Source organism: Pseudopodoces humilis, chromosome 7 (genome assembly GCF_049639895.1).
Source record: "Pseudopodoces humilis isolate 2021_Gansu_Grassland_sample_001 chromosome 7, ASM4963989v1, whole genome shotgun sequence".
Taxonomy (NCBI): domain Eukaryota; kingdom Metazoa; phylum Chordata; class Aves; order Passeriformes; family Paridae; genus Pseudopodoces; species Pseudopodoces humilis.
Window position 1 is genome coordinate 8,578,996 of NC_142206.1, and position 8,764 is coordinate 8,587,759.

At 52.6% G+C, this 8,764-nt stretch overlaps 1 pseudogene; it reads right to left on the reverse strand.

Moving 5' to 3' along the window:
• Nucleotides 1-4,427: 4,427 nt before the first annotated feature.
• LOC106628475 (mas-related G protein-coupled receptor member A8-like) lies at nucleotides 4,428-5,659 on the reverse strand (annotated as a pseudogene).
• Nucleotides 5,660-8,764: the final 3,105 nt, after the last annotated feature.

The window sequence follows — 8,764 nt, forward strand, 5'->3', positions numbered from 1 at the left end:
AGGGAAAGCCATGCTCCAATGTGCTGTCCACAGAGCATCCCTCCCACATGGCCCTCGGCAGTGCCCCTGCTCCCTTTTCCTGCAGGAATAAAGTGGGGAGGGTGATCTGGTGGATGTTTATTGATCAGGTGACTCAATGAATCCCTCAGCCTCTGTCCCGTGGTGCCTCATCAGTGCTGTGGAAGGGATCAACGGGCTCAGACTGCCGTGTCCCTGGTGGCTTCATTGTTGCGAGCAGCGTTTTCTTCTGGCTCCCCAAAGACCCTCTGGAGAGATTCCCTGAGCAACCCCATGGAGCAGTTCTTCCAGCATGTCTCTACCAAGAAGTAGATGAAAGGGTTGATGCGGGCAAGCAGGAAATCAGCCTGGGAAGGCAGAATGGTGTAGCTGAGCTGCTGCAGGATATTCCAGAGGCTGAGGGGGAGAATGATGTGGAGAGAGATGAAGATAACAATGTGGAGCTTTTTGGGCTTGCCCTTCTCTGAAAAACACGTGCCCTGAATGCAGAAGAATACAGTGTAAATGAGCATAAGGGAGCAAAGAGGACGAGGTGGAAGCTGCACATGGAGATGCGAGGCACCTGGCAGTGCTGTTCATGAAACTGGCACAGGGAAGGCACTGTTGGATTGAGAGCGATGAACAACAGGGAACTCATCACCACGCATGGCAGATGCTCAGAAAAGAAACAGCAAGCAGCAGCAGCAGAAGAAGAAATTCAAGGCTAAAGAGCCTACATAACCGTATCATGTTCATGAACACCACATGGTACAGCCCCACGCTGGAGCACAAGAGTGACAGCTAGAAAAGGAAGCTCAAATACCCCAAGGATGCAGTAGCAGGGGTAGACTTGGTGGGGTCACGGGGGAGTAGGAAATTGCGTCTTTGGCTACATTAGAGTTTCACTTCCATTGGTTTGGTTGTGGGACTTTTTTGTTTGGTTTTTGTTTGTTTTTTTGTTTTCTGCAAAGGAAGTGATTTTTTAAAGCTCCACTTGAAGAAGTAGCAGAGCAGGACACATCGTCTACAAGGAGGAGCAATGTGGATGGGAGCATGAGGAGGAGAAAGAGGAAGATGGCAACAGCCAGATTGAAGATGAAGTCAGTGGTGAAGCCAATGTTAAGGAGGCTGATGACAGCTCGGTTCCCAGCCAGCCCACAGGTGAGCAGATGAGCAGTGTCACACTGTCTAGGTTGGTGTCACAACTGGCCACATTGGTCACATCAGTCTCACAGAGATTATCTCCTTCTGTGGGTGAGGTGGGAGATAAAGACACAGTGCTCATCTCCATGGATGGGTGCTGGGCAGGCAGTGGGATGTGGCCTCTGGCTGTGGTCAGAGCGGATGGGGGTCAGTGGTTGGAGGGTCCAGGGATGGACCACACGACTCAGCAGGACCCTGCAATGGGAAGGATTCAGTGGAGAGAAATCAGATATACAGGGGAAGAGGGTGGTGGAAATGGTGGGGTGGGAAAGGGAGGTGGGAGGGTTGGGATGTTCAGCAGGGGATGCAGAGGGGAAGTACAGGGCAGAGAGGGGAGCACCTGGGGAGGGCCCTGCGGTCACCGGGAGAGGGTGGCAAGAACAGAGCAGCTGCTGGAGGAGAGGGGTAGGGAGAAAGGAAAACATTCCACTGACCTGTTCACTGTGGGGCAGCAGCAGGCAAAGGGGGTCTGTCCAGATGAGCAGGGCTTCCTGGTACTTCTTGCTTCTTTGGGATCCACATCCTAAAGCGGCTCCTCCCAGGTCAGTAACATGAAGGAGAAAGTGCCTGGATCACCAGGAGCTTCCCGTTCCTGTCCTGCTGGCTCTCTCTGTGCCCTGTCCCAGTGTTATTTCCCAAAGACTTGGGGGGCCATGGGGGATTTGGAAATTGCATCTTTGGCTAATTTAGATTTTAATTTCCATTGGTTTGGTTCTGTTTTTTTTGTTTGTTTTTGTTTGTTTTTGTTTTTTGTTTGTTTGTTTGTTTTTGTTTTTGTTTGATTTTTTTCGCTACAAAGGAAGTGAGTTTTTTCAAAGCTCCACTTGAAGAATAGAATGGGTCCTCTTTTCCTCCTGATTTGAAACACTCCTTCCCTTGACAACATCCAGTTCTCTGACTGCCTTCCCTCTCCTGGCAGGTTTCTGCCATTTCTCATTTCTATTTCATGAGGGGTCATTGTCCCTCCAGCAGCAGAGGGATGCTGGTGGTACTGGTGGCACTGGAATGCTGGCAGTGCTGGCAGTGCTGGTGAGGCAGCTGGGTGCTTCTCAGAAGCAACTCCCACTCTGGGAAGGGCTCCAGGATCATTGCCAAAACCTGCCCTGGGTCCGTGGAAGCACAGCTGAGCTGCTCCCTATCCTATCCCCATCCCATTCTCCCCATCGTCATCCCCACCCCCTCTCCATCCTCACCCCTTCCTATCACATCCCACAGCTTTCACAGACCGCAGCTGCTCCCCCACTCCAAACGTGGTCGGTCAGGTTCTGCTGTCCTCCAGTGGGGAGATTTGGGATTGCCGGCATCCAGACCCCCTCCAGCCCCCTCTGACCTTCTCCTGTCCCCTTCAAACTGCCTCCAACACCCCAGGGCCCCCTTTCCCATCCCCAACAGCCCCAGTCCTGCCCAGCTCCACCCAGGACCCCCGGCAGTGTCTGCTCCTCCTGGCTGTACAGTTCTAGGACCCAGGAGGAAGGAGGAAAGGCCAGCTCCCTGTGCTCTGCAGGAGAACACAGGATGATAAACGTGGCTGGAGCCAGGGGAGAAGCAGATTAGGAGGCCTGCAGTGGTTTTGGGATGAGTTCTCTATCAAGAAGCAACAGCGCATGGCCAAAGGAAAAGTTCAAGGCAAGGTCACCTTTAATATCACAACGTTCAGGGAACAGGACAACCAGAGACCCCTCTTAAAGATCCTCCAGGACCATGAAAGGACTTGGAGAAGAAGGTGAATTCATGGAAATGAGTCCTAGGAAAGTGATGTTTATGTGTTAGATAAGAAACACCCTTTAATGATTATGTAAGGTTGTAATGGATAAAAACACTGCTGTAAAGTCTTGCAACACTCAGAACAAGGAGAGATCCTTCTGTGTGTCCAGTGGAGGTAAACAATTCCTGATTCCTAATGCTTCCCATTGTGTTTGAAAGTTTATTCCAGCTGATTTCAGTATCACTCCCAGTTCCCATCTCCACCCCTCTCCCCATCCCATCCCATCCTATCCCATCCCATCCCATCCCATCCCATCCCATCCCATCCCATCCCATCCCATCCCATCCCATCCCATCCCATCCCATCCCATCCCATCCCATCCCATCGCATCCCATGGCTGCTCCACTCCATGAAGCACTGCACATTGGGTTCTTCTGCTCTCCAGGTGGGACATTTGGAATCAATGGCATCCAGACCCTTTCTGACCTCCTCCAGACCCTTCTTAAACCCTCTGACTTTTCTGGACCCCTCCAGACAACTTCCAGACTTGTTCCAGAGCCATCTTTTCCCCTATGTGAGCCCTGTTCCTGCCCCACTCCACCAAGCACTATGAGCAGTGTCTCTGCTTTTCCAGCTATTCATGCTTTTGTACCTTAAAATGAATAATTTAGCAAAGAAATAACACTTAACACTATTTAGCTGAAATGGTATCTCATGACTTAACCTCGCTTACAGGCCTGGCTCGCTCAGATGCCTCAGGTACTAAAACACCTGAGAGAGCAGCATTTCTCCCACATTTGCTGTAGCAGATGCACAAGTGTGTGCACCCAGACAGAAAGAGTCAGTGCAAGGTCCCTGTGGGAAATTCCCCTTGGAGGCAGTGAAATGCTCACTCCGGATGCCTTTGCATCTCCTCGCTGTGCCAAGGGTTGAGCCTGGAGCAGTGCGGGTATCGGTTTAGGATCTGTCGTTGTTTGGGCATCCCTGAGGGCAGCAAATGGGAGAGATCCCAGCTCAAAGAGGCCCCAGTGTGAGGGAGGTTCTGGCCAGCCCTGCTGGGGCCCAGCAGAGCTCCAAGGGTCTCCTTTTGGACCACTGTTCACAGTGTTCGCTGTTCACAGCCCAAGAGATGGGCTTCAGTCACAACAATGTTTCACCCTGGCCACACTTTGGGCCAGCTGCTTTCTGTGGAAGTGTGAGAACAGGGATGTTGTGCCATTCAGGGATGTAAAATAATTTCCAAGGCTGTTCACCAAACCTCAGCAGGTTGTTGGACAGCAGCAGTTCCTGGGAGCAGAGGGCATTTCTGATCAGTGCCAGAGGACCTGAGCCCAGGGGCTGCTCCTCAAAGCTGAGGCCTCACAAGCCTGTAGGAGACCCCAGTGTGGCCTGAAAAGGGGGTGGGGGATGCACCAGCACAGGGAGGGTGATCCTGTGGATATTTATTGATCAGGTGACTCAAGGAATCCCTTAGCCACTGTCCCAGGGTCCTTCAGCAGAGCAGCAGAGGGGATCAACAGGCTCAGGCCACTGTGTCCATGATGGCATCATCACTGAAGGGAGTGTTTTCATTGCTGGGGTCAATGTTTTCATTGCTGGAGGCAGTGTTTTCATCACTGGGGTCAGTGTTTTCATCTCTGGGGGCAGTGTTTTCATCTCTGGGGTCAGTGTTTTCATCACTGGGGTCAGTGTTTTCATCTCTGGGGGCAGTGTTTTCATCACTGGAGGCAATGTTTTCATCACTGGGGGCATTGTTTTCATTGCTGGGGTCAATGTTTTCTTCTGGCTCCTCAAACACCCTCTGGAGGGCCTCCCTTAGGGACTGCATGGAGATGTGACTCCTGCAGCTGTCGGTGGAGCAGTCTCTCCAGCAGCTCCCCAAGGAGTAGTCTTCCCTCCAGCTCCCCACCAAGAAGTAGATGAAGGGTTTGATGCTGCTGTTGATGCAGGTTAATAGAAAAATCACCTCGGTGGACACAAGCATGTACCCAAGCTGCCGCAGTAAATACAAGAGACTGAGGGGCAGACTGAAGAGTGCAGCGAGGAAGATGACGATGTCGAGCCTCTTGTGTTCCTGCTGCTGGGAGCCAGGGTTGAAATGAATGAAGACAATTATGCTGGAAATGAGCATGGGTGCAACAAACAGGAAGAAATTGAGGACATGGAGAGGAGAGCCACCTGGCAATGCTCCTGTTCCTGTGACTGGCACAGGGAAGTCACCATGGGATTGACAACGATGGCAACAAAGAAGAAGGTCCAGAACAGGGCAGTTATCACCACTCACAACAGGCGCTGGGGAAGTTGGCAACCACAGAAAACCAGGCAGAGGATGGCTCTGCACCTCTCAAAGCTGATGAATGTCAGCCGGTACAGCCCTATGTTGTAGGAGAACAGGGAGAGCTGGAAAAGCAAGCTAAAATACATCTGAGACATTATAGTGGAGCAGGACACTTCCTCGTGCAGGAAGAGCAGGGTGGAAGGGACCATGAAGATGAGGAAGAGGAAGTCAGTGATGGCCTGGTTGAAGATGAAGTCAGTGATGGCATTAATGTGGAGGAGCCAGAGGACAGCCCCAGTCCCAGCCAGTCCACAGAGGCAGATGAGCAGCGTCAGAATATGTATGATCACTGCGCTGACACTGATCTCACACGGGACTGGTCCATTTGTCAATGCGGAAAAATGAGGAAACACAGTGGTCACCTCCATGGATGGGCGCTGGGCAGGCGGTGGGATGTGGCCCCTGGCTGCAGTCAGAGTGGGTGGGAGTCAGTGCTTGGAGGATCCAGGGATGGACCATGTAGCTCCTCAGCAGCTCCGTGCAGTGGGAAGGATTCAGTGGAGAGAAATGAGATGTGCAGGGGAGGAGGGTGGTGGAAATTGTGGAGTGTGAGAGGGAGGTGGGAGGGTTGGGCTGTTCAGTAGGGGATTGATATAAAACAGAGAATACACATTTTCAACCCCCCTGAAGTTGCTCAAAAGCCAAGTGGCCAAAAAGATAAAACGACATAAAAATGCGTAGCCAGGGTGATAAACGTGACTGGAGCCAATGGAGAAAGGGATAAGGAGGGCCACAGTATTTTTGGGGCAAGTTCTGTGACAAGGAGCAACAGCGCATGGGCAAAGGCAAAGTTCAAGGCAAGGTCACCTTTAATATCACAACACTCAGTGAATGCAGCCACCATAAACCTCTCTCAATGAACCTCCAGGACCACGAAAGGACTCCCAGTAGGAAGTGGATGCATGGAAATTTGTTCTAGGAAAATGGTGTTTATGTACTTGGTAAGAAAAACTTTTGAATGATTCCGTGTGGTTGTAATGGTTAAAAATGCTGTTGTAAAGCCTCAGCACACACAGAAATAAGGATGGATCCTTCTGCGTGTCCTGCTGCCTAAAGCTTCACTTGCTAATGGCATTACTTGGTGTTAATAACTTTATTCTGTCTGATTTGGTATCACTCCTCATCCCCATCTTCACCGCACTCTCCATCCCGTCCCATCACGTCCCGTCCTGTCCCATCCCGTCCCGTCCCGTCCCGTCCCATTCCCGTCCTGTCCCGTCCTGTCCCGTCCCGTCCCGTCCCATTCCCGTCCCGTCCCATTCCCGTCCCGTCCTGTCCCGTCCCATCCCATCCCATCCCATCCCATCCCATCCCATCCCATCCCATCCCATCCCATCCCATCCCATCCCATCCCATCCCATCCCATCCCATCCCATCCCATCCCATCCCATCCCATCCCATCCCTGTCCCATCCCATTCCCGTCCCCTCCTGTCCTGTCCCACTGGTTTCCCAGTCAGAGGCCACTCCCTGGCTGCAAGGGCATGGTGGGCTCTGCTGCTGTCCAGTCAGGAGATTTGGGACTGGTGGCATCCAGACCCCCTCCAACCCCCTCCAGCCCTGTCTGCCTGATGCCTTGGAGTGGCTACCTAGAAGAGAGGCTAGACAAGGTAAATAGAATAAAAGCAGGTATTTATTAAAGGCCTTCAAAAGGTACACCTTGGGCAGTCAAAGCCTCTGAGAGGGGCTCCACTCAAAATGGACAATGGTCACGAGTTTTTCAAACATATAATGTGGGGACGGAGGAGGCCACAGGTCTCGAGATCCTGGCTTTACCCTGGAGACAAGACACTTCGCTGTAAGAGAGAGAGAGTGTATCGCTCCCAGGGATCTTTGAGTTAGTTATGATAAACTGTTGTGCTCCATTGGTGTTCCCCCCTGCCATCCCACCCCGATACATGTATCCTGGTCTCCCCCCGCCCCTCTCTCTCCCTATAAATACCCCGAGTTTGGCGGAATAGCTGTCGCCGGCTCCCTTCGCTAAAAGCCCTGCCTGAATAAAGGCTAGTGCTTGGCAGAATGCCAGAACAGCTCTCTTGTCCCTTCTTCCCGTGTTGCCTACACACCGCCACTGAGCCAAGCCGCAAGAACCGAGCTGGAATCACTCGCCTAGCTGAAGATGCACCGGCGCTTCGGGCCAGCCCTATCAAGGGCTGTTTCTCCAGAGAAGTCGCGGCACTCTGGCCCCCTCCGTCGCCGCGGCAACTGGCGCCTACCACGGGGCATTCGAACAAAGCCCTGAAGAAGTGTCCGCCTACAGCTTTAACTGTGAGGTACGCCGCTGTTTCGAGCCGCCGCCCCTCGAGGAAGCCTCCTTGCATTGTAGCAAGAGGCTATCCACGAGGCTGTGTCCAGGACCCTCGCTGACCATACGGGACAAGGAAGAAAAGCCCCTGAGGACCGGCCGCCCAGGTGACCACCCACCCAGCAACTTTTGTTTGCTCGCTGGCATCTGTCGAAGAGAAATTGTAAGTCGATCCCGTGAAGGGTTTTTTCGGGCTTTTTTCTTTTTCTCTGCTGTTTTACTGCTGGGCGGGGAGTGAAAAAGGATGGGAAATCAGTCCTCCGCATCGAGGCTGACACCACCTGAGAGGGACTTTTACATCCAAGTTGTAAGCACCCTAAAAGGGGGAAATTTTAAGTTTTCTAAAGGGGATTTAAAGAGATTTATTAATTGGGTTTTTAAACATTTTAAGATTAATGCGGATTCTGCTAAATCGGGAATTTTTTGGGATAATGTGGGGAGAAAGTTATATACCATTCAAGCAAAGGGAGACCTTTCTGTTGCAAAATTTTTTTCCTGTGTTTCAAAATATTATTTTCTCATTGGAAAAAGAGGGGAAAAAGAAGAGGGAGTTTTGGGTCCCCAGTTGAACCCTCCATGCCGGTCAACCTCTCCAAGCGCCCCTAACCCCTCATCACTATCTGAGGGGCAGTCGGCAGGTGGACGTAGCCTCCAGGCACAGGGTTGCTGCCATCTCCCTGACACCCCGCCACCGTCTCTCTACCCTTACCAGGGCGGAACTTGCCATGCTGCTCTGGGTCTTTCCTCTACCCTCTCTCCTATGCCCTCACACCCGGTTGTGTCCCTCCCACTTCCTTGCGTTAGCACAGATGGCGTCGGCAGCGTGGCCAGCCCCGCCATTTTGTCCCACTCACACTCTGGTTTTCCCGCCCTCAAAGCCCAAAATGGCCACTTTCCCGCCTCTACCCCTTCTCTTCCTGCTGTGCCCTGCTCCTCCCCCCCTCCCACTGCGTGGTTGGGTGTAACCGCGTCGGGCCCCGTCCCATCCATTGGGAAACCCCTCCCCGTCGTGGACTCCGGTGCTGCCCCTTCACGCCAGGGCCCCACCCCCAATGACACGCCCGCTCCAGGGTCCCAACACCCCGGGACCATGAATCACAAAGGGGCCAACCCTAGGCACCCGAGTCGGCCCCGCGCTATCATCAAGTGCCCCCATCTCCACAAGGGGATGAGAGCAGTGAATCTTCCTATTCAGATTCTGAATATGAAGACCACTGG